Source organism: Ursus arctos, unplaced genomic scaffold, assembly GCF_023065955.2.
Source record: "Ursus arctos isolate Adak ecotype North America unplaced genomic scaffold, UrsArc2.0 scaffold_7, whole genome shotgun sequence".
NCBI classification, from domain to species: domain Eukaryota; kingdom Metazoa; phylum Chordata; class Mammalia; order Carnivora; family Ursidae; genus Ursus; species Ursus arctos.
The window spans coordinates 70291775-70318301 of record NW_026623089.1 but is presented as its reverse complement, the minus strand read 5'-3'; the positions used below and the strand labels follow the sequence as shown (position 1 = coordinate 70318301).

Here is a 26527-nt window from a genome sequence, read left to right as displayed (position 1 = left end):
TCCACCATGATACCATGACTGGTGTCCTTTTTTTTTTTTTTTTTTTAAGATTTTATTTATTTATTTGACACAGAGACAGCCAGTGAGAGAGGGAACACAGGCAGGGGGAGTGGGAGAGGAAGATGCAGGCTCCTAGCGGAGGAGCCTGATGTGGGGCTCGATCCCAGAACGCCGGGATCACGCCCTGAGCAGAAGGCAGACGCTTAACAACTGAGCCACCCAGGCGCCCCCATGACTGGTGTCCTTATAAGAAGGGGCGATTAGGACACAGACAGACACACAGAGGGATGACCATGGGAGGACATGGGGCAAGGAAGAAGACGGCCATCTGCAAGCCAGGGAGAGAGGCTTCAAAAGGAGCTGACCCTGACAACATCTGATCTCAGACTTCCAGCCTCCAGAACTGTGAGATAATAAATTTCTGTTGTTTAAGCCGCCCGGGCTGGGGCAGTTTGGTACGTCGCCCTGGCAAACTAAGTTACCAGGTTTCAAGCTGATCACGCTGGAGAAACTCTGGCTCCGAGCCTGTCCCCAAATCCCCCTCAGTTTCCCCCTGGGATTATCAGGATAAGAGAGACGTGCCCACTCAGAACAGATCCCCATCCGAGCCAACAACGTCATGGCCTCTGAGAATCAGGAATAAGGTGATTCGGGACTCCCGGACGTCAGACTTCCAGCCTCCGGGACTGGGAGAAAGTAACTTTCTGCTGTCTCGGCCCCTCCGTGTGTGGTACTTCGTTCCTGCAGCCCTAGCAAACTAATACCTGGTACATAAACGGTTTTCTTCCTTTTCTCCTGCTCTCTTGCTCCTCACCACCCCCAGCTGGAGCAGTCTTGGGCTAGCCCGCTGCAATCTGCAAACTCAAGTCAGGACACACATGCAAAGGGCTAAACATGGAATGGGACTCACAGAGCAAGGGAGAACAAAAGACTATGTTAGAAAAGCATCTGACACCTCAAACAAAAAGTACCTTAAAAATCACCTAAAAGTTGGCACCTTAAAAAAATGGTGAAAGCTGACTCTCAGTTCATGGTCCCTTTCTTGGTTTTTTCAGGGGTTCCCTACTGAGCCCCTCGTCCCCACGGCTGTCATGAAATGGGGAATCATCTGGGGCCTTCGTGGTCCCTTGGAACCCCCGCTCAGGCTCTGCGTCCTAAGTCGGGGAAAATCGACAGCTTGGCAACATTGTCTTCCAATCCAGTAATGTGGCGTCTCTCCTCCTTTGCTTAGTTCTTTGAGATGTTCAAGAAAGGCTTACAATTTTCTTCCATAAAGACTCGCACATCTTTTGTGATTTTGTACTTCTGAGTGTTTTAATTTTTTGTGATTTTGGTATTTTTATTTTTTTTATTTTTTTATTTTATTTTATTTTTTTTAAAGATTTTATTTATTTATTTGACAGAGATAGAGACAGCCAGCGAGAGAGGGAACACAAGCAGGGGGAGTGGGAGAGGAAGAAGCAGGCTCATAGCGGAGGAGCCTGATGTGGGGCTCGATCCCATAATGCCGGGATCACGCCCTGAGCCGAAGGCAGGCGCTTAACCGCTGTGCCACCCAGGCGCCCCATGATTTTGGTATTTTTAAAGCCTACATTTTGTTTTTATTGCGGGTGTACAAAAAGGCAGCTGAGTTTTATATTTAGATTTTGTGTCCAGCGATCTTGTTATGCTCTTATTAAGTGTAAGAATGTATATGATTTAGGAAGATTTAGGAATGATTAGGAAGATCCCTCTGTAGAAACCATGTCATCTGCAAACCGTGAGAGTTTGTTTCTTCTTTTCTAAGCCCTCCTGCATTCCTTTTTCTTGCCTTACTGTGTTGGCAGTGGCTTCCAGCAATGGGCATTCTTGTCCTGTTCCCAGTTGTAGAGGGAAAGCCTTCAGCATTTCAATGTTTCATGTTTGCGGTAGGCTTTTTTGGGTAACTATCCTTTATCACATTAAAGAAGTTCCTTTCTATTCCTAGTTTGCCGGGAACTTTCCAATTTTAAAATCACGAACACATACTGAATTTTCACAAATACTTTTTCTATGCCCACAGAGATAACCAAGACTTTTCCTCCTTTAATTTGCTAATATCATGAGCTACATTAGTTTGTTTTCTAAAGTTAAGTCAGCCTTGCATTTTTAATTTAAATCCATCTGGTTATTATACATTCGCATTTTCATACATTGTTAGATTTAATTTGCTAGTTTTTAAAAAGGGATTTTAAATGTAAACTCATGATAAAGTTTGGGCTGTGATTTGGAGATTTCCCATTTGCCCTTCCAGATGTGGTCTCTCCCTTGCCCTGCCATGCTCACTGCCAAGGGAGAGCTGGCTGGTATGACGGTATGAATTTCTGCAATGAACTCTCTGCTTCACAGTTTGGCTGGGCCAGTGGGAGCCCTGGCAGGAGACTGGAGGGAGGGAGGAGAGTGAGGTCACCCCAGGCTGGTTGTATCCTTTGATGGAAGGTCACTGGTCCTCCCAATGTGGCCCACTCTATCCTTGCAGGTTCTGGTAACTTCTTTCTTCCCTAGTTCCTATCCCAGGTACAGGATCCTTTGTTATTCCCTTTCAACCATAAATTGTGAACAAATCCTCCTCAAATTATCTTATGTCCTGCTGGGACTTTCACTGATGCAGCCTATAACTTTCCATTCTTGCAATATTCTTGCTAATTTTTACAATCGAGACTATGATAGCTTCACAAAAGGAGTTGGGACTGTTTCTTCTTTATGTTCTGGAATAGTATTGGTTCCTTGGTAGAACAAGTTAAAGCTTTGGTAGAACTTGCTGGTAAAACCATCTGGGTCTAGTGTTTTCATTGTGAGAAGAGTTTTACCTACTGAATTCAGTTTCATTAGTGGTCGTTAGACTATTAACAGTTGCCTTTCTTCTTTCTTTCTTCCTTTCTTCCTTTCTCCCTCCCTCCCCCTCTCCCTTCCTTCCTTCTTTTTTGCCTGGAGTTAGTTTTGGTAAGTTTGAAATGCATTCATTTACGAAGTTACTGGCATTTATTTTTTACTCTATTGTCTTTTTTCTCTACATTATACTTAAGTTACCACCCCCCCAATTAATGCACTTTATTTTTTAGGGCAGTTTCAGGTTCATAGCAAAACTGAGCGTTCCCATATACCCGCTGTCCCCCCCCCCACAGCTTCCCCCACTGTCAACACTCCCCACCACAGTGGTACATTTGTTATCACTGATGAACCTGCACTGACGCAATGTTCACCCAAAGTCTGTAGTTTACGTCAGGGTTCACTCTTGGTGCTGTACATTCTGTGGGTTTTGACAAACGTATAATGACATGTATCCACCATTATAGTACCATATGGAGTATTTTCACTGCCTTCAAAATTCTCTGTGCTCTGCCTATCCATCCTCCTGCTCCTAACCACTGGTCATGTCATCATTCTTCATTCTTAATAATTTTTATTTGTATTCTTCTTTTTTCTTAATCTTGTCCTAAGTTTGGCAATTTTACTAGTCGTTAGAAGACCCAACTATCAGCTTTTAAATTCCTATTGTATGTATGTTTCCTATTTCATTGATTTCTCCTCTTTATTATTTTTTCTTTTAATTACTTATGTTTTGTCCTCCTTAATCTTTTTTCCCAAGTTGGAAGCTTAACTTGTTAGCTTTCTGCTTTTATTCTTTTCTAATTTAAGCATTTAGGGCTGTACATTTCTATTTAAGTGGCACTGTGGCTGTATCCCACAAGGCTCTATATAGGCGTTTATGTTCTAGTCTGATTGGAAATATTTCCTCATCTCCATTTGGATTTCTTTTTTGATCCACAAGTTCTTTGGAAATGTATTTCGTAATTTCTAAACATTTGAAGTTATCCATTTTATTTTTATTATTTTTTAAAAGATTTATTTATTTTAGAGTGTACATGAGTAGGGGGAGGGGCAGAGGGAGAGAGAGAGAGAGAACCTCAAGCAGACTCCCTGCTGAGTGCAGAGCCCCACTCAGGGCTTGATCTCAGGACTCTGAGCTCATGACCTGAGCTGAAGTCAAGAGTTGGCTGCTCAACTGACTGAGCCACCCAGGCACCCCTATTTATTTATTTTTATTATGATTTCTGATTTGATCACATTATAGTTAAAAAATATGGTTTGTAAAATATCAGTCTCTTGAAATTTGTTGACGGTCTCTATGGCTGAGTACATGGTTAATTTTCATAAATGTTTGTGCTTGAAAAAATGTGTAATATGTAGTTGTTAGACATGGGTTTTCTGTATAGATGCCTTAGATCAAGCTTGTCAGTTGTGATGTGAAAATATGCTGTATGTTTTCTGATTTTTCTTGTTCATTCTATGATCGGGTACACTAAAATCTCCTGTGATGGTCGTTTTGTCTCTCTCTCTCTCTCTCTCTCTGTCTCTCGGCGCGGGGAGGGGCAGAGGGAGAAGGGGAGAGAGAGAATCTTCTGCAGATTCCCCGCTGAGCGCAGACTCCCGATGCAGGGCTCAATCTCACACCCTGAGATCATGACCTGAGCTGAAATCACGAGTCCCATGCTTAACTGACTGAGCCACCCAGGCTCCCCTTGTTTTGTCTCTTGTAGTTCATTCTGTTTTTCCTTTATATACTTTGAATCTATCTTATTAGGTAGGTACAAGTTCAGAATGACACCTTTTACCATTATGCACTGACACTTTCTATCTCTAGAACTTTTTTGCCTTTAAAGTCCATTTTAATTTATATTAATTACTAATATATTAATACATAAGCTTTCTTTTTTAAAGGCATGCCTGGGATATTGCTTTTTGCCTTTCTGTTTTCAACCCTTTCTGTATTCTTATATTTTAATTGTATCTCTTATAAATGTTGTAAGGCTGAATTCAGTTGACAACTTTTGTCTCTTTACTAGAGCATTTAGTTTGTTTCCATTTATTGTTTTTTGTTTTTTTTAGATTTTATTTTATTTATTTGACAGAGACAGCCAGCGAGAGAGGGAACACAAGCAGGGGGAGTGGGAGAGGAAGAAGCAGGCTCCCGGTGGATCAGGGAGCCCGATGGGGGGCTCGATTCCAGGACCCTGGGGTCACACCCTGAGCTGAAGGCAGACGCTTAACAACTGAGCCACCCAGGGGCCCCTGAATATTTTTTTTCTTAATCCATTTAACTCCCTCTACAGACGTGGATGTTATATTTATTATTTCTTCTTCTTTTTTATTAGTTTCAGAGATAGAATTTAGTGATGCACATAACACCCAGTGCTCATTACATCAAGTGCCCTCCTTAATGCCCATCACCCAGTTACCCCTTCTTCCCACCCACCACCCCTCCAGCAACCCTGTTTGTTTCCTAGAGTTCAGAGTCTCTTATGGTTTGCCTCCCCCTCAATTTTCATCTTATTTTATTTTTCTTGCCCTTCCCCTATGTTCATCTGTTTTGCTTCTTAAATTCCACTATCATTTCTCTTATTTTAGGGATTAACCTTGAAATTTCATTTATTTTATTCATTAAAAAAATTTGTTTATTTATTTGACAGAAAGAACGAGAGAGCACAAGCAGGGAGAGCAGCAGAGGGAGAGGGAGAAGCAGGCTCTCTGCTGAGCAGGGAGCCTGATAAAAGGCTCAATCCCAGGACCCCGGGATCATGACCTGAGCTGAAGGCAGACGTCTAACTGACTGAGCCACCCAGGTGCCCCTAACCTTGAAATTTTAAAATCTAAAATTAACTACTACCTTTACCCTCCTCCTGGGTAGTGCAAAGACCTTTGAACACCTGAACTCCCATCACTGTCTCCTGATGTATGTGCTATTACCATCTAGTTCTGACTTGTTTTATTTTAACTGCACAAATTGAACATAATTATTATTGTTTTATACCATCAATTTTTATTCAGATTTATCCAAGTATTTACCATTTTGTCTGCTCATCATTCCTTCTTGTATTCAGATCTTCCTCTCCTGGGGTCATTTTACTACTTTCTGAAATAACCAAACTCTTCCAGTTTGGGTTGTCTAAAAATGCCTTTAACCCCTGTCCTTAAGAAATACTTTCCATTTTTCTTGGGCACACAAACAGCAGTGGGCTAAATCTCTTTTCCTCCATTGAGAGAGGACTGGCATTTAGAAATAAGTGCACTTGATTACATGGGGTTCTCTTGGTCAGCATTTAAATGTCTATTTCCTACACATCTTGTAAATACATATTTTCCCCAATTGTTTCTCATGTAGCAACGGGAATACTGATTGAAAAATATTTTTCTCAGAAATTCTGAATTTTTTCACAATTCTTGCAAAATTGCAATGCTGCATTTTATGCCCTTAAATTTTTTTAGATCTATTTATTACATTATGACAAAGTTTTATTAGTTTTCTCTTTGTAGCTTGTCATTTACATTTTAAAAGTTTTATGAGCAGAAGTTATTAATTTTTCTCTTAGGGTTAGCTTTTTTTTTTTTTTAATGTTGTCTAAGAAATGATCTCCTACGCCAGGTGAGACCTGAATTACACTTAATTTTGTTTTTGAAAAGTTTTAAAAAGTTTTGTGGTAAGGCTGAATAATATTCTATTATTTGTATGTGCCAAATTTTATTTGTTAACCTATTGATAGGCGTTTAGGTTGTTTCTACATCTTGGCTCTGTTGAACAGTGCTGCAGTGTTATTCTAATTTTAAAGGGAATATCTAGAATAATATTTGTTGGAAGTTTTCTTTTTTAATTTAAAAAAATTTAAAATTTTTTTGGGGGGCATATGGGTGGCTCAGTTGGTTAAACAGATCAAGTTGACTCTTGATCTCAGCTCAGGTTTTGATCTCAGGATCGTGAGTTCAAGCCCCACATTAGGCTCCATACCCAGCATTTAAAAAAAATTTTTTTAAATTTTATTTAAAATTAAATTAAATTTAATTAAAATTTTATTTAAAATTTAAAAAAAATTTAAAAGATTTTATTTATTTATTTGACAGAGAGAGAGCAAGCACAAGCAGGGGGAGCAGCAGAGGGAGAAGGCTTCTTACTGAGCAGGGAACCCAATGTGGGGCTCTATCCCAGGACCTCGGGATCATGACCTGAGCTAAAGGCAGATGCCTAACTGAATGAGCTACCCAGGGGCCCCCCAAATTACAAATTTTTAACTGTGGTAAAGTACACATAAAATTTATGTGTAATCTTTTTTTTTTTTTAAAGATTTTATTTATTTATGTGACAGAGAGACAGCCAGCGAGAGAGGGAACACAGCAGGGGGAATGGGAGAGGAAGAAGCAGGCTCATAGCGGAGGAGCCCGATGTGGGACTCGATCCTGGTACACCGGGATCACGCCCTGAGCCGAAGGCAGACGCTTTAATGACTGCGCTACCCAGGCGCCCCAAATTTATGTGTAATCTTAACCATTTTTTTTAGTAATGTCTATGCCCATCGTGAGGCTCAAACTCACGACCCTGAGATCAAGAGTCACGTGTTCCTCTGACCGAGCCAGCCAGGCACCCCACCACCTTAACCATTTTTAAATGTTTTGAATGTACGGTTGACATTGTTGTGGAACCAATCTCCATCATTGTCTTGCAAAATAAAACTTTATACCTATTAAAAAACCACTCTTCACCCCTTCCCTTGGATCCTAGAAACCACCACTTGACTTTCTCTCTGTATGAATTTGACTACTCAAGGTACCTCATATGCGTGGAATAATACAGCATTTGTCTTTTGGTGACTGGCTTATTTTACTTAGCAGAATGTCTTTACGGCTCATTCACCTTGCAGCAAGTGTCTGAAATTCCTTCCTTTTTACAGCTGTATATTCCACTGTATGTATTTGCTACATTTTGTGTATCCATTCATCTGCTGATGGCCACGCAGTTGTTTCCATCTTTTGGCTATTGTGAATAATGCTGCTGTGAACATGGGTATGTAAATATTTCTTGGAGATCCTGCTTTCAGTTTTTTTGAGTATGTACCCAGGAGTGGAATTGCTGGATCATATGGTAATTCTACTTATAATTTTTTGAGGAAGTATTATAGTGCTTTCCACAGTGGCTGCACCATTTTACATTCCCATCAAAGTGCACAAGGGTTTCAGTTTCTCCCCATCCTTACCAACACTTATTATTTTCTGTTTTTTTTTTTTTTTTAAGATTTGTTTATTTGAAAGAGAGAGAGAGAGCGTGTGTGTGTGCCTGAGCGGGGGGAGGGGCAGAGGGAGGGAGAGAATCCTTAAGCAGACTCTATGCTGAGTGTAGAGCCAGACATGGGGCTTGATTCCAAGACCCTGAGATCATGACCTGAGCTGAAATCAAGAGTGGGCCGTTCAACCAACTGAGCCACCCAGGTGTCCCTGTTTTCTGGGCGTGTTGTTTTGTGTTGTTTTGTTTTGTTTTGTTTTATAGTAGCCATCCTAATGTGGGTGAGGTGATGTCTCGCTGTGTTTTGATTTGCATTTCCCTAATGATTAGTGCTGTTGAGCATCTTTTCGTGTGCTTATTGGTCATTTGTATAGCTTCTGTAGAGAAATGTCTGTTAAAATCCTTTACCTATTTTTAAATTGGTTTAACATTTTTTATATGTTCTGGATATTCTTTATGCATTCTGGATATTAACCCCTTATCAGATACATGATTTGCAAACATTTTCTCCCCATTCTGTAGGTTGACTTTTCCCTCCATTGATGATACATTGGGAAGGTTGAATACATTTCTTTTATCAGGTTAAGGTTCCGTTTTATCCCTGGTTTACTGAAAGTTTTTTTCTTTCTTTTTTTAAATCATGAATGGGTGTGGAATTTTACAAAATGTTTTTCCTGCATTTATGGAGATGATAAATAAGATTTTTCTCCATTAACCTTTAATGTAGTAGACAATAACAGTGGATTTAAAAATATTAAACTATTTTTGAATTCCTGGGATAAACTCAATCTTGTGGTAGTATATTATGTATTTTTATATGCTGCTGGATTTGGTTTGCTCATATTTGTTTAGGATTTTTTTTTGCGTCTTTATTCATTAATTAAATGGGCTTAATAATTTAAATTTCCCATATTGTCCTTGTTTAGATTTTGGTGTCAAAATTATACTAGCCTCATAATTGTGGAGTTGTGGCATTGTCTCTTTTTTCTATTTCTTGGAAGAATTTTTTTAAGTTTTTTTTTTGTTTCTGAAGTTTAGTAGTCAAATTCTTTTATGAATTGTTTTGGCCTAATGTTCTCTTTGTTAGAAAATTTTAATTGCTGCTCTTATTTTATTCACGTTTTTATTTTTTGGTAATGGTTTTGGTAATTACATTTTTTCTAGGAATGTATCAATTTTATCTAAATTTTTAGCTTAGTGGCATAAAGTTGTAGAGGTATTCCCATAGCCTTTTAATCTCTGCAGCATTTGTAGTTCTCTCTCCCTTCTCATTTATAATATTTTAAATTCTGACTTCTCTTTTTCTGATAATTCTCCTTAGAGGTGTTTCTTGATTATTCTCTTCAGACTTACTAAAAAATAATTTTGAACGTTCCTTTCTTATTCTCTTTGCTTGTTTTCTGTTTCTTCAATTTAGTTTTCTGTCTACTATCTCTTCTGTTCACCACGTAGTTCCCCTTACCTTTCTCTTTATGTTATTCATGTCTGATATGTTCCATCTACATGTATTGAAAAGCTCATCAGAAGAAATTATAATTTTTGCTTTCGGCCATTAGTGTGTTATAAAGAGCTCTAGAGGAGAAAACCCATTTAGTATATTTACCCAGATATTTACCATTTCTGTTGCCCTCCCTTCATTTTTTTAAGATTTTTTTTTTAAGTGATCTCTATGTCCAGCATGGGGCTTGAACTCACAGCCCCAAATTCAAGAGTTGCCTGCTCTACTAACTGAGCCAGCTAGGTGCCCCATTCCTTCTTTCATTTTTGATGCTCTGAGTTTCTTTTAGGTACCATTTTTTTTTTTTTTATGTCTGAAGAACTTTCTTTAGCAATCCTTTTAGAGCTGGCCTGCTATTGGCAGATCTTTGTTTTCCTACAGTTGGGAATGTCACTTGCTTCACCTTCCTTTCAGAAGGATATTTTTGCTGGGTATAGAATTCTAGTTTGACAGTTCTTTTCTTTCAGCACCAGAAAATATTGTGCCACTTTCTTCTGGCTGCCATGCTTTCTGATGAGAAATCCACAGGAATTTCAGTGATTGTTCCTCTATTGGCAATGTGTCACTTTTCTCTGGCTGTTTTAGAGATTTTTTTTTCCTTTGTCTTTAGTTTTTAGCTGTTTGATTATGATATGTTTGGCATATATTTCATTGAGTTTATTCTGCTTGGGGTTTTTGAGCTTCTTGAATCTGTAAATTTATATCTTTTGCTAAATTTGTGAATTCATTTCCCAGAGTCGGAAAAATGGCCAATCCCCTTCCACTTCAGTACAAATTTGAATTCTGGTTTTCTTACCGAATTTGCCTGCTACTGTTTACTTTCCAGAGTCCTCGTTTATCTGTGCCTTCTGCTTTTGCAGTCAGTGGGAAATACAGTGTTCATGTGCTCACTCCATCTTACCTAGAACCGGAACTTTAGAGCAGGTCTTTGTAAACAGAATTCTCAGTTGAGGTTTTTTTGACCACTAAATTCTTAGCTTGAGTTATTTGGGGCTGCCAAGGTAGGTTAGAACTGCAGGTCCACATTGGGGTTAGCTTGTGGTTGCACACTTTTAGGTTGAAAATTTTCCCTTTCTGTGCTGTGCCAAGGTTCGAGATAGGGAATCCTCTTTGCAGTTTCTGGTTTAACTCTTGCCCTAAGGATATGTCAGCTTTACAGGGAGCTGTGGGTGCTTCTTATTAGACTTTCCACCATGTCTCCTGTTTCATGCACTCCTCAAGACCTAGAGAACAAGAACTCAAGTTACTGAGCTTGGTCGATGACCTTGAGGTAGGAGTTGACTTTGGTGCTCTTTTAGTAGGTAATTTAACTTAGAATTCTTTAGGTTCCTGACTTTACTTAGTGTTGCCATAAGTGTTCTTTACTTTTTTGATTCTTTTCAAAAATTATTATTAGTTGGGGCACCTGGCTGGCTCAGTCAGTAGAGCATGTGACTCTTGATCTTGGTGTTGTAAGTTTGAGCCCATCTTGGGTGGAGAGATTACTTAAAAATAATAAAAAATAAAATCTTTTTAAAAAGTATTATTAGTTAGGGGCGCCTGGGTGGCACAGCGGTTAAGCGTCTGCCTTCGGCTCGGGGTGTGATCCCGGCGTTCTGGGATCGAGCCCCACATCAGGCTCCTCCGCTATGAGCCTGCTTCTTCCTCTCCCACTCCCCCTGCTTGTGTTCCCTCTCTTGCTGGCTGTCTCTATCTCTGTCGAATAAATAAATAAAATCTTTAAAAAAAAAAGTACTATTAGTTAAAAAAGATTTTATTCGATAGCTTGTGTTGCTTTCAGTAATTGGGTTGCCCAGCTTATCAGTCCACCATCTTGCTAGTGATGAAAGTCCAGATAGAAACATGTTCTGGGCTCCTAATCATGCTCACTACTTTGCTGATCTTATAAAAGACGTCTTTGTGGATGTGTGCAGTTTTCCTTATGGGACTTTCCATTTATATATGTTTATTTAATTTTGTCTTATTTAAAACAGTGTTTGGAGGTGATGATGAAATACACAGTGTTTCAATAAGTCAATATATTTTCTGTAAAAATTTAACCCATACTTAATACCTGATCTACAAGTGAACAAAGATATGTGGAATACTCTGAAAATGGTAAAGCACTATGTAAATGTAAGATGTTATTACAGAAATAATTTAAAATCTCTTTATATTTAATCAGGCCGTGAATTACTATGAAGACTAAATTAAAAAGACAATTCATAATAAATGCCTAAGTAGAAGCCCCAGGGGCTGATGAGGACCAGCTGCACACCTGTCTTTTACAGATTTTGAGAAGCTTCTGCATATGAACTTGAACCAGATTTTCTTAGAAAGCAAGCAGAAGCAGTCAGTTAAGCAGTGCATCCCTCGGGAAGTTCATTGCCGAATTTGACTTCTATACAGTCGTAACTCTGGTCTGTTTATAAGGCATTTTATAGTTTGTTTACAGGGCTGGGAGGACACACTTATGCATTGTTTGTGGTATTTGCAGGGTATGACATCAGAAACAAAACATGTATTCCTATACTTGAGGTTCTTTTTCTCATTGGCTCCTTCATGGTGGCACCTCTGTATTTATATCTGAGATGGCTGTGAAGTGTGGCATTCCCCACGCATCTAACAAAACCCTGGGAGGGCGAATGGTTTAGAGTAATTAGGAACGTGGGCTTTGATGTTAAGGCCTGCTCTGGCTCTGCCACCATGGGCTGTGTGACACTGGAAGAGTTCTTTCCCCTTTCTGAGGCTGATTCTCCTCATCTGTAAAATGGAGATAATTATCCTCATCTCCTAGAGTGTTGGTGGGACTTCAGTGAAACGAGCCATATAGTGCTTAATTCAGTGACTGGCACATGAGATACTCAGTAAAAAGTATCTATAAAACAGCTCACTCTCTTGGGGTGCCTGGGTGGCTCAGTTGGTTAAGCCTTCGGCTCAGGTCGTGACCCTAGAGTCCTGGGATCGAGCCCCAAGTTGGGCTCCCTGCTCAGCGGGAGTCTGTTTCTCCCTCTCCCTCTGCTGCTCCCCCTGCTTACTATCTCTCTCTCTCTCAACTGAATAAATAAAATCTTAAAAAAAACCCCAGCTCACTCTCAATCCTCCGACTATGTTTAGGACAGTGATTCTGAACCTGGACAGAACATTAGACTCACATGGGAAGCTTTGAAAAACCCGGTGGCCTAGGCCCCACCCCAGAACGATCATAGTAGAGTCTCTAGGTTGGGGCAATTCTGATGTGCAACAAGGTTGAGACTCGTTGTGGGGCCTTGTGAGGAGGGCAGGAGTGCCAGTCCTGTGGGAAGATGCTGAAGTTTCTTCAGGAGCACCCTCTGCTGTGCATCCCAGCTTACCCTGCACATGCTGACCTCATGAGGGCATTAACCTGGCTAAGAGAATGTGGAAGCCCAGTGTGTGCAAAGGTCCTGAGGTTGCAGGGGTTAAAGATGACTGGAGGAAGCCGACGAAGGTCATGGAGGATGCAGGGCAGAGAGAGGGCAAGGAGGCCAAGGGTGAGGCAGTAGAGGCATATGTGTGGACAGACCATGGAATTCATGTTAATAAGATCATTCTGGCTTCAGTGGAGGGGGAAGGGAGGGTATTGCCACATCCTCAGTGAGACAGGTGATGGTAGCTTGGTCTCAGGACCAGTGTGGAGAGGAGTAGATTCTAGAGACGTCCAGTTGGACAGGACTTTGGGGGTCTTGGAATGGCAGATATGGACCTTGGTAGAAGCACAGAGGTTTCAGGCTAGGATGGGCCTGTATTCCAAAGAGATGCCCAGTGATGCCCAGTAAGTGTTTGTCATTCCTGCTGAGGCTGGTTTTAGGTGTGACCTTGGGCGTCTTGCTTCACCTTGGGGGCCTCAGTTTCCCCATCCATGAAATGGTGGGATTGGAGCGGTGTTCTCATGAGCTTTGTGCCCACATTCCACACTTCCAGAAGCCTCATGGCTGTTGTCTTCAGGGACCTCAAGCCTAGTAGAGTGGCCACTAACTTGGCTTTCACGTGGCCATGGTACATGCTGCTTTCTAAGAAGGCCACTGAGCCCCATAAGGGTGAGAACTCCCTTCTGCGTTTACCAGTGTTTTCCTGAACAATATCAGGTGCTAAACTGCCACCCCTGCTCTTATGCTCTGAGAAACCCTGCGGTCTCCAGAGCTTCTGAAGCTGTTTCATTCTTCTTGGTTAAGGTGGAGGTGCCCTGCTCACTGCTTCTGCTCCAGTGATGACAGCAAGTCCCCCCAAGAAGCTGAGAACCTCGGACACTGGTTCTGCAGCCCACACTCAGGGACTGGCCCGGAGCAGACAGTTCTCGTGACTGGGGCAAGGAGATGCGTCTCTCTCTCCTGCCTCCTTGTCACTGGGACCCCATGCCATCTTCAGATTGGGCTGGAGGCACACGGTCTTGTCCTTCGCAACTCCCCATCCTGCTGCCCTCCAAACCAGGCCTTGTACCTTTCTTCCTTCCACACGCTTCTCTTCACAGGTAAGCTCTCCCAGGGGATTTTTGCTCCTTGATAGTCAGAGACCTTCATTACCTTTTGTAGGTTCATTTGCATTTAGGCCTTATGTTTAACCTTGGAATGACAGCTGGCTTCCCTTTAAAGGAACTTTGAAACTAAGAGGTCAGTTGGTTGTTTGTGTCCTCCACAAATGCATATACTGAAATCCTAACCCCTAATGTGATGGTATTTAAAGGTGGGGCCTTTAAGAGGTAAATAGGTCGTGAGGGTGAAGCCCCCATGATAGGATTAGTGTCCTTATAAGAAAAGACAGAGAGATATGATCTCCCCCTCTCAACCTTGTAAAGACACAGAGAGAAGGTGGCCGTCTACACGCTAGGAAGAGCCCCCACCAGAACCTGATCTTGAACGTCCAGGCTCCAGATCTGTGAGAAATAAATGTCTGTTATTTAAGCCCCCTGACTGTGGTATTTTTGTCAGGGCAGCCCATGCTAAGACAGGTGGGGTGGGCATTTTGAGCCAGAGGAGGACCTTTCTGTTGCCATTGATCCCAGGTACCCGTAAGCTTACCCTCATCACAGTGAGCACATGCGTGTTAGTCTGCTTGGTCTGACAAGCAAAGTACCACAGACAGTGGCAGGGAGGTGGTGGTACTTCAACAATGGACGTTTACTTTCTCACACATCTGGAGGCCAGAAGTCCAAGATCAAGGTGTTGGCAGGGTAGGTTTCTCCTCTCCTGAGGTCTCTGTCCTTGCCTTGAAGATGGCCGCCTTCTCCCCTGTGTGGTCACGTGGTTGTCCGTCTGCACGTCTGTGTCCTCATCTCCTCTTCTTATAAGGACACCAGTCCTACTGGATTAGGGCAGATCCTCATGACCTCATTTAACTTAATCACATCTTTAAAAGCCCTATTTCCAAATACAGTCACGTTCTGAGGTGCTGGGGGTCAGGACTTCAACCTAAGAAGTTGGGAGGGGGACATGATTCAGCCCCAAACAATTTCCTTAAATGCTTAATGAGGCAGTTGAGGCACAGGGCTGGATGTCTATTAAACTCATAAACAATATTTGTTGGGTCGAAAACATGAACATAAAGGGATGGCGGGTGGTGGTGGTGGTGATGGTGGTGGCAGCGGTGATGGTGGCACTGGCGGTGTATGTATGGTTCCTCCCCTAACTCGTACGCTAGAAATGAGCTGGCTCCCAGCTTGTGAGAGAAACCCCCATCCCCGCCCCAAGATCTGTTTTTTGGAGACACATTGTAAAACATATCTTCATTTGTTTACTTTTTTGAAAATCTCAGCACCAAAATGGGGTAAACCTGAACTGATCAATTTAATCTCTAGTATGCCAATCACAAACACTTCTTGCTGTTATCTTTTCAATGTGCCAGTTGAATAAGAAGTTAGAGGAATAGTATATCAAAGCTGAAACTCAAATTGTCTTCAGAATAGGCCTTCCTTTGTGTTGGTTATTATAAGAAGATCTCTACTGAAAAACCGTATTTGAAAACTCAAGTTAGTCTTCATTTTCTACAATTCATATTAAAATAAGCATTGGGCTTTTCGCATGTTGATTTCTTCCATCTTTCCAAAGGCCTCTTTCCCCTTATATTCGGGTATGGAGAACCTAGTACATACTAGGTTCTGTGACATGGTCTTCCTTTCAGGAAATTCAGTCCCATGGGGAAGACAGGCAAGTAAGCTGGTGATGATGGCTTACTGAGAAGGGCTGGAGTCATGACTAGCCCAGGACACAGTGCGAATGCAAAGGAGGGTCCCTTCTCTCTGACCAGGGAGGTGGGAGGCAGCTTGTTGAAGGGCAGATGGGGGCCAGCAGGCAGTGGGGCAGTGAGAGGAGGTGTGATGTTGGGGGGTGGAGTGGGGAAGGAGTGAAGGAGAGGCAGGGGAGGGGACAGGGCTGCCACCTGTCCTGCCACCTGATGGCAATTTTCCTTCAGGGCCATTCCTTGGTCCTCAGCTGTTTGGCCTGCACTGTGTCTTGTGTCCCATTTTTTTCTGTAAACAGTGTGACCTCGTCCTAGGTTCAAAGGTGGCCTTCGTGTCCAGACCTGGCCACTTAGCATATTCCAACCTCCAAACCCAGTGAGTGGTGAAGGGGTGAGCATGCTGACCCAAAATGGCTCCGTGAGACCCAACCCAAGACTTTTCTTTCCTCTGGCCGGCTCAGTGAGAATGTGAAGTCACCACAGCTGCTTTCCTGCCTGTGAGAAAACCTGCCTAAAAATGACACGAAATAATAAAACTGAGCAGGGCCTAGAAGAGGCAGGCACTTGAGAGCATTGCCTGAGGCCTGGGCCTACCCATGATCACATTCCTTTTCTAGACTTCTTGGTAGTGGGGCAATTCATTCATTTCTTGAGTGTTTTTTGCTTAAGCTACTTGCCACTAAGAGCTCTGACAAGCATGGCTATCTTCCGATGATTACTGGGCCACAGAGCGTTCCATCCAAGCGCTGGAAACGAGCATTTTGTTGGACTAATTTTAGGACATGGGACAGAACTGAAAAACCAGGGGCTTTGGAGTATGACAGGATAGATGGGGTTCAAAACTTGGCCTTGATCTTAACACAATGTGATGCTTGTTTGGCGTATTTTTTCAATACCCCGAGCCTGCAAGTTTTATCATCTGCGCAATACCGTGCTCCAATTAGGCAGAAAACAAATGTCTATTGAGCAAGTGTTTGTTGAATGTATAGGAGCAGTGGAAATATATGCACATTCTCTTCAGGCGGGATTATTTGCGTCTTCTGCCTCTGCATAGAATTGCAGAAAATGACCTCAGGAGAGCGTAAGTGGCTTCTCTAAGATGGAACAAATTTCTCAAGAGCCAGGTTGAGGAATCCGAGTGAAGGAGGCATCCTATGGCGTTGGGTGCTATTGACCCGGCTAAGCACGTCTCCCCAGGTGAGCAGGGAGCCTCTCCCAAGGAGTCAGCTCCAGAGTCTCTGATAGGAGTCCCCAGAAGCCTTTTCTGGATTGAAGAACGCTGTCAAGGGTGAAAGTTTGGTGTAGGTTGAAAGAGAAATCCCTTGCTCGTGGTGCCTACTGACTTCCAGAAGCCAGCCCTCCATGGGGAGGGAGTGTGAGGGAAATGAGACAGCAGGAGCTCGGGTTGGTGCCGGTGGTGACAAAAGGCAGCAGGTGGGGCCATGGAGGAGAATGCGTCAGAGGAGAGGACAGGGGGTCTGGGTCAGAGGCTGCTGCAGAGGTAACCTGCACAGGGACCCGGGTGATGGCTGCAAGTCAGTGTTCCGGATTTCCCAGGGGACACCGTCCCTGGCTGCAGCCTCTGGGCCACCCCCCTCCCGTCCACCGGACTGCGAGCCACCTAGGGGCCCTGTGGTGTTGGCAGTTTAAGGCAGAGGAGTGGAGATTGGGAGATTATGTGTGCAAGAACAATAGGAACAAAGGCTGCTTTCAGGCCAGTGTTTGCATATATGCTTCACAGTCTAAGGGAATTAAAAACAAACACCCTCCGTTGTTTCAGAGCTATGTTGCATGACTCAGGCAGTGATTTACCGACAGGGCTGAAACCTCACTAATGGGTTCCAGCGACTTCAGTGGACCAAGAAAGGAAGACTTGTTCCCAAGGTCCCGGGTCGATGTTGGGGAGGGCTATTATGCCATAAATCACAGTGACCGCGCAGGGGGCGTGGGCTTGCGGGAGGGCTGGAGCCTGGAGGGAAGCTGGCCCCCGAGAAGTCGAGAAGTCGAGGTGCCTAGTGGCTTGTCAGCTGCTTCCAGCCACCCCCGCCCCAGGATGCTAACTCCCCACGGACTGTAAACAGCCAGTTGTTGCTCTTTAGGGCCCTGGGTGGGTGGGTGGGGGTTGCTCCCAGCCTTACCTGAGACTCACAGCTGGTCTTCCAGGACTCGGCCAAAGCAATGCTCTTTCCATCCCTGGTCTGGGGGGTACCGAGCATGACGAATTTGTTGCTGGTATTCAGCTGACATCTTCCTTTGCTCTCCACTTCCCCTCTAGTGCTAATGCTCCCTGGGGTCTAGTCTCTCTCTCTCTTCCCCCTGTTGCTGTGGCTAGCTCCACCCCGCCCATGCATGCCACCCGTCCAGCTCTGCCACTGTGTTCCCCCTAAGACCGTCACTTGCTTTTCTAGCTCATTAATCATCTTTGTTGCTTTTCTCTGAATTTTCTGAGTTGTGCACTAGTTTCCTGGCCAGGGGCACACAGAGCAGCTGCTATTTTCTCAGGCAGAGGACAGAAGAGGGGTCTTCTGTCTGGTCACAGACTAGTCCCTCTCCTCCAGAGCCGTCCTGGGTGTCTGCACCTGGGGCTGCACAGACATGCTTCCGGGGACTCTCTGGGAACCCTGTCTGTTAGAGACTCTTCCCAAGCAAAGCCTTTACATGTTTTCAGGATGAAAAGAGCTTCATGATGAGAAGGAGATCTCTCACCTTCTAAAGCAGGCCCACAATAGGGATGTAGGAAACGCTGTTGGGAGGAGGCTCATTCTGCAGGGAAATGCAGTGGGTGTGCTGACTGCCTCCAAGTCAGCGCCCCAGGGCTTGACCAATGAGGACCGGGGACTTGGGGGATGGAGAGAGCATAGGGCTTCCTTCACTTCCCAAATGAACACACTGGTTGGCGTTACTTATCCTTGCAGCAGGGCAATGATCTAACAAAATAATCACGACGTTTGAGTCAGAGGATGGAGTTGGCACTCACCACCTGTGAGATCTTAGTAAATTCTTTGGGCCTTAACAACTCATCGGTGAAGATGGAATAAAGATGGTGGTGACCATGATGGTGATGATGATGGTGATGGCGATGATGAAGAGAAACCCGGTGGAAGGGTGGTGTCCACTCCCATGTGTCCCCAGCTTGGTGTGGTCTCAGGTGCTCCCATCTGGCCCCAAAGAACAGGAGTGGGAGCTCTTTCTCCCATCCTCGTGGGGGCTCCAGGGTCTGGCTGGGGCTCATAAGCATCTGAGATGTTGTGGGCTGGCTGAGCAACTTGGCACGGAGCTGGGGGCACCAGGAGCTCTGGCAGGCTATGGATCCCACCCAGAGGAAGGCGGCATGATCTAACATACCAGCCGGTGGGGTTCCTACTGGGGCGAGCTGCGCTGCCTTTCCTTCTCAGTGCCAGGCATGTCTCCTCTGGTCCCCCCCCCCCCACTAGGACACTCCCTCACAGTGCCCTTGTCCCCTGGCACTGCCTTCAGAACTTCTGGGACCCCCATCCGACCAGAGATGGAGACTGATCCCTTTTCTCCAATCCTAGCTCCCTCCCTCTTCTAATACCCTCCACAAAAGCCCTGCTGTGTGGTCCCTCCTGCCCACCAAAGTGGCACCTATTCCCTTAGGGACACAGAAACTTGTTTATTTTCTTGGAGGCTGGGGAGGCCCTGGTCCTCAGCAAGGCCAGGGAGGGAGAGTGTAGTCAATCCTTCCAAATGCCTCCCCTTCTGCGAGGAGAGTCGGAGGGCTTCTGGCTCAGGGCGTGTAGGGCATCAGACTAAATTGTGCCACAAGGTTTTTTGTGAGAACCAATTGCGATAATATACATAAAAATGCATCTTAAGTACATTAAGTACAAAAATGTGATGCAAATATGGGTTGCTATTATTTCTTCACCATGAAAACACTTGAAAGTAGCCCAGAGCCCTTGTCCCTGCAGCCAGAGTCATCCTGGCCTCTGTCGGGCCTTTGCAGGGCTGGTCACAGGAGAAGGATTGAGATCTACCTTTGAGGGGTGGCTGGGTAGTCTGGGGAAACATGTATAATGTAGGCCACCGCGGGCCACCTGTTGGACTTCTGTCTTTTGTGTGGGCACGGGAGGCATGCCATCCGTCTAAGCACGCCTGTAACTATCGGTCCCGAATAACCCCAAGTTGTTGAAACCCCGTTTTCATGCTTGGTGTAATTGCGTTGCCTCACATCGGGGAGCCTTCTTCTAATACTTAGAAACCTTTGCTCTTTAGAGGTGGAGACATTTTTTTATGGCATTATTCACAGTGGGATTTGATTTATGGAATAGAAAAGACTCGTGCATCTATTAACATGTGTCTCCAAATCGCCTCTGTTTCCTCGTCTCTGAGATTTTTAAAGGCTCGTCAGCAGTGTCTGACTCTGCTGTCCCAACCAGTCATTTCAGAGGTAGGCTCCCCAGGCTTCTCCCAGGCATGCCCTTTCTCTCAGGTCGCTCACCTCTCCTTGGGCATCGTGGGCTCAGCGTCTAGACTGGGGATTCATGGTGGCTTTTCACCACCACATACTCCACGGTCCCCTCACCACCTCTGCCTATGCTCATTCTCACAGCCATTCCTTGAATAAATACGCTCGGTCAGACTCTTTATCCCCTCAATGTCCAAGGAAACTGATTCATCACACTGAGGTTTCTGTCTGGGAACTGCTTCCAGACAGCCCAAGCCATGTCCTGGCCCGTGTGTGGGGTCTGAGTTTGGGTCTGGTCCTTCTCTTCTTTGTTCTGCTTTATTTGATCTCCCTCTGGGATGTGGTCCCTGCCTCTTTCTGTGCCATTATTTCTCACAAGTCCGTGGCCCACCTTAGGTTTCCCCGGAGAGACATTCTTGCTGGCCAGGGCCGTGTGAAGCTCCTCGACTCTGGTCCTAGGTGCTCAGGCCCATGTAACCCTTGAGTCGAGCGTGCTCAGGCCAAACGGTAAATCTGTGGGTGTAAATATGAATAAACCAGAGGCAGCTGGATTTCCAGTCTCTTGGTTTCCTGTCTCAACTTAGTGTTATTCAACAATCTTCGTGGCATTTTTAGGGCCTTTGATGGTGGAAGGAGGAGCATTTCTTTCCATTTAGGAAAATAACTTCTCAGTTTGGTCTGGAATTAATTTTCCTTGTCCAATTATTCTCAATCAAATGGCATTGTGAAGAAGCCATGGTGAACTTGTTCAGTAACTCTTCTGTTGTGTTTCTGTGGTTGTTGCAATGTTCAGAAAAAATATTTTATCCCTTCAAGGAGTCCTGACAAGAAGTTACAGAGGATTAACAGGGACCAGGTTGTAAACTGGAGATGGACCATCCATCACGGAGGAGGGGCTGTTGACAGCTTTAGCAGCCCTGCTGTAAAGAGGGAGACACCACGTTCTCCATTTTGTGGAGTCAGGATCCTATATCAAGTGAGACTTCTTGATATATAGTGGAGCAGCTGAGAATTCAGATAGGTAGGGGTAGGGGGCTGATAGAGCAAGACATTCACAGGTCAACAAAAGAACATTAAGGAGACAATCCTTTCGATAGGCATCTGGCTTGGGGAGAATAACTCAACACTGAGACTCTATCTCAGGCCATGTGGCAGGACCTAGCCTTAACATTTTTAAAAATTCCTTTCCCATCAAGAGACAGAGTCTACATCCTTCCTGTTGGCAGACTTCAGACCACTTTGACCAGTAAAGTGGGGGGGAAGTGATACTATGCAACTTCTGCAGTGGGGTCACAAAAAGAGCTGCCTTGTTTGCTGAGACAATGCTCTTAGAGCTCTGTAACCAGCTAAGAAGTCTGACTATCTTGTGGCTGCCGTGCTGCAAGGAAGCCAAGCCACATGGAGAGGCCACATGTAGACCCTCTGGTCTGCAATCCTAGTCTTTTAGTTAGTTGAGCCAGATGCCAGATGCATGAGTGAACAAGCCTTGAGATGATTCTAAACCGGAGCTGTCAAACCACCCCCAGACTTAGAGTCTTCCCTGTTGAGTCTCCAGACTTTGTGGAGCAGAGACAGGCCATCCTCTCTGTGCCCTGTCCAAATTCCCAACCCACACAATCCATGTACATAATAAGATGGTGGTGTTAAGCCACTAAGTTTGTGATTTGTGAATGCAGCAATTGCTGCATTAGAAACTGGAACAGGAGACCTGTAAAATGGTGGAAAAATAAAGCAGGTTAAGGTGTTAGAGAGTGATACAGGTGTAGGTGGGGGCAGACATTTGGGATGGGGTGTCAGAAGACTTCTCTGAGAAGCTGACATTTCAGCAGGGATTTGAATGATGTGAGCATGCAGGCTTACCTCTGGGGGAAACAGACCCTGGTTATAGAGAGCAGCAAGTGCAAAGGCCCTGAGATGGAATGAGATCATTCCAGGGATAGCAAGGTGACTATGTTGCTAGAGCTCAGAGAGTGAGGTGGGGAGGGATAGGAAATGAGAGGGAGCCATGAAAAGGGCTTTGCTGACCTTGATAAAGGATTTGAGTTTTATTGTAAACCAGCAAGAGGTTTTGAACAGAGTGATATTCTCTGAACTCACTCCCTCACTGACTTTATCCAGTCTCATGACTTCAAATAGCTTCTATATGCTTATCAGTTCTAAATAGATATATTTCTCACCCAGACCTCAGCTCCGAATTCCAGATTCTTTATATGGCTGCCTACTCAACTCTTCACATGGATCGTTAATAGGTATTTAAAATGTAATATGTATAAACTATTAGCCTATCCCCTGTCCCAAACCTCCCTCTCCCATAGTCTACTCAATATTGTCAAATGGCAACTCTGTCCTAGTTGCTCAGGTCACCTTTGACCCCTTTCTTTTTTCATATCCCTGTCAGATCAGTAAATTCTACTGGTTCTGTTTCTCATTGGTTCCCTCTGCTTTCATCCTCACCTTCTTTCCTGTATTCTCCTGGCACAAAGTGTGTCTGATGACAATCTGATTTTCTTTTCCTTCCCAGTATCTTGCTTGGTCTTTTTGCCTAGATGTCCAAGGGATTTTATATTTTCCTTTAAAGTCTAGAAATTTAACAGAATATATTTTGGTATTTTGGTATTACTTGTTTCAGGGTTGATTTTGACTTTATATATATAGTTTCAAATTTTAAATTAATTTCAAAAAAGCTTTCTTGAATTGTAGTTTTTAGGTTTGGTTCTGTTCCTTGCTTCAGTTTTCTGGGTTTTTTTGGGTGGCTTTTTTTTTTTTTTTGGTAAGGGACTCCTTTTATACAAATGTTGGATCTTCTTTGCCTATCTTCTATTTTTGTTACTTTCTCTCAAACCCCTTTTCATTCTTTCTTCATTTCCTCTGATTTAATTTTTCTCTTTTAAGGTATTATCTGCTGGATTTATGCACTCTTACTACTATTGTGATCTGTTTTTGACAACACGCTACACCAAATGTCTGGATTTTCCACATCAAATTAAGTAATCTGGTATATTTGCTCATAGGATCGAGGGAAATACTTAACAGCCAGATGAAGAAGTAGATCGAGCAAGGTCTGGAAGGGTCTCAACCACAGGAACTTCTGTCTTTGAGGAGTTTGGGGTGCACCACCCTCCTGGAACATGGATGTGTTTGTTCACCAACCTGGAAGCTCTTTGAACCCCTTCTTTTAGGTTTTTATGGCAATTCCATTACATAGGCACAATTGATTAAATCATTGGCCATTGGTGATGAGATCCCCAGTCCCTCTCCTCTTCCCAGAAGTCCGACAGTGGGGCTGAAATTTCCAACCCTCTAATCACATGGTTGGCATCCAGCTGGTTTCTCTGGCAACCAGCCCTCACCCTGAAGCTGTCCAGGGGCCCACCAAGAGTGACCTCCTTAGCATAAACTTAGGTATGTTTGTAAGAGGCTTATTATGAATAATAAAAGATGCTCCTCTCACCCTGTTGCTCAGGAAATTATAAAGATTTTAGGAACTCTGTGCCAGAAACTGGGGATGAAGACCAAATATATGGTTCTTATTATATCACAATATCACAACTCTTAATCCTTTTTTAAAAAAGATTTTATTTATTTGAGATAGAGCAGGAGTGAGAGGGAAAGAGAGAGAGAGAGAGTGCACGAGTGGGGGGTGGAGGGGTGGAGAGAGGGGCAGAGGGAGAAGGAGAAGAAGGCTCTCCACTGAGTAGGGAGCCCAATGTGGGGCTTGATCCCAGCATTGGGATCTCCATGACCTTGGGATTTGATGTGGAAAATCCAAAGGCAGATGCTTAACTGACTGAGCCACCCATGCGCCTGCACAATATCACAACTCTTGTCTTCTTTTTAATGTCATCTAATTTCTCTGATATGATTTTAAAGATTTCTAATATTTTCCTGAATTCTGTCATTTTACTACTGAGTTTTTCTAGCTCTGATTTATGTTGTTCCTTTAGCTTTTTGGGGAAATATATTATAGATTTCATTTGTTTTGTGGGCATGTCTTTTGGGTATGTTTTATGGTCTGTAGGGATGTAATCCTACAACGTTTATATTTTTTCCTGAATAACTTTGTATGTTACTTTTTTTGTGTTGAAAACTTTTTTTTTTTAGATTTTATTTATTTATTTGACAGAGAGAGACAGCCAGTGAGAGAGGGAACACAAACAGGGGGAGTGGGAGAGGAAGAAGCAGGCTTCTACTGGAGAAGCCTGATGTGGGGCTTGATCCCAGAATGCTGGGATCACTCCCTGAGCCAAAGGCAGACGCTTAATGACTGCACCACCCAGGTGCCCCTTGTGTTGAAAACTTTTATATGAAATTAGTTTTTCTGAATTTGCAGAAGACGTAGCTCTGCTTGGCTTCTCTAACTTCATTGCTCTACGATTTCTCCTTCTGTTGTTTTCATGTAGTGTTCGAGAATGTGGTGGCTCAGGTGCCTGGGAGGCTCAGTCAGTTAAACATCTGACTCTTGATTTCAGCTCAGATCATGATCTCAGGGTTGTGAGATTGAGCCCTGCGTCGGGATCTATGCTCAGCGGGGAGTCTGCTGGAGATTCTCTCTCCTCCTATTTTTCATGATGGCATTTGGGAAGATTCAAAAATTATGATATCATCCCCAGAATCTTCTTCAGTTCGTATTCAATGCATTAACCAGAATGGTGCTATTAAAATGTGTATCAGATCATATCACCACTTCGATAAAAATGCTTTAGTGGCTGTCCATGTCATTAGAGCAAAAGCCTAAATCCTTACATTGACTTCTAAGGTGCTATGTAATCTGACTTTCTCCACCTCTCTTCCCTGTTACCTCTCTGAACTCCTCTCACACTACTCTCAACCTTGCTTATTATATTGAGGCACACTGTCCTCCTTATTGTTTCTGAGATATGCCAGGAATGGCTCTGCTTTAGGGTCTTTACACTTGCTATTCCCATTGGTTTTTATTTACATGTCACTGTCTCATTGAACCTGCCCTGGCCACCCTATCTAAAATTGTAACGCTTACTAACATTACATATTCCCCCCAACCCCGACATTTCCTGTTTCATTTTTTAATTAGCATTTATCACCACATATTTTATTAATTTCCTTATCAAATTTTTAAAGGTTGTCTTTATTTATTTATTTACTTATTTATTTAGAGAGTACGAGTGGGGGGAGGGGCAGTGGGGGAGGGAGAGAGCGCATCTCAAGCAGACTCGGCGCTGAGTCCAGAGCGATGTGGGGGTCGATCCATGACCCTGAGATCATGACTTGAGCCGAAATCAAAGTTGGATGCTTAAGCAACTGAGCCACCCAGGTGCCCTGTATTAATTTACTTATCAATTTTTAAAATGTCAACTAGAACATAAATTCCATGGAGGAGGAGATTTCTGGTCAAAACTAAATTTTTGTCGAATCAGTGAATACATTTCAAAATTCCCTCTGTGGAGAACAGCAATGTATAGGGTGAGAGAATTCGAAGGAAGAGACCAATTAGAAAGACTCCTGCCATTATTCAGGCAAGAGCTGCTGGTGGAAGTTGGGGTAAACAGTTGAATTTGTGGTCTACTTTAGAGGCAGAAAAGGCAGACTTGCTAATTATCAACGTAGGTTGGTAGATGCTACTTAATTGTTTGATTGATGAACTCCTGTAACATGTGGGCATGAAAACGGCTTTATGACAGGCTGATCACAGCTCCTGGTCCCCATAAATTCTCAGTATTTCATTGAATAATCTGCCAAGTATAGCTAGGGAAAATTCAAGAGTACTCGAGGCAGAGAGGGTATTTTGGAGGTGGGGAGAGGAAGGGTGTTTCAGTGAGAATTTGCTGCATAATAAATCAGCCTAGAGCTTAGTGACTTAACACAGCACAGATTTATTATTTTTCATGATTTTATGGGTTGCCTAGGCAGTCTCTCTGCTGATTTTGCCTGGGCTTACTCATATGGCTTCAGCTAGCCAGAGGCTCAGCTCGGCTGGATGTTCATCTCAGATGGCCTCTGTCGCATGTGGCAGCTGTTGCTGGTGGTCAAGTTGGGGGGCCTCACTTCTCCTGCACAAGTCCTCTACCCTTCTAGTAGGCTGTACCAGCTTCTTTACATGGTGGTCCATGGGGAGCATTTCAAGGGGGCAAAAGTGAGAGCTGCCAGGGCTAGCCTTGGAAGTCATACAGTGTTACTTCTGCTAAATTCTATTGGTCAGCATAAGTCAAAGGCTAGCCCAGATTCAAGGGATAAGGGAAACAGACTGTTAACTCTTGATAGGTGCAGCAGGTGAGTCATTGCCAAAGGGCATGCTTCCCGAGGTAGGGAGAATTCGTGGCCACATTTTGCAATCTCCCACAGAAAGCAGCCGGCATTTATGGAGTGTTAACTATGTTCCCGG

General features: G+C 43.7%; 1 long non-coding RNA gene across 1 annotated transcript in view; it reads left to right on the top strand.

Annotated features, from left to right (window-relative positions):
• Window positions 1-11542: 11542 nt before the first annotated feature.
• The window catches only part of LOC113259011 (uncharacterized), a 191077-nt gene continuing 176092 nt past the window's right edge, over window positions 11543-26527 (top strand). The window contains exon 1 of the long non-coding RNA XR_008958094.1: window positions 11543-14034. This is a non-coding gene — a long non-coding RNA (uncharacterized LOC113259011). The remainder of the gene's footprint in view (window positions 14035-26527) is intronic.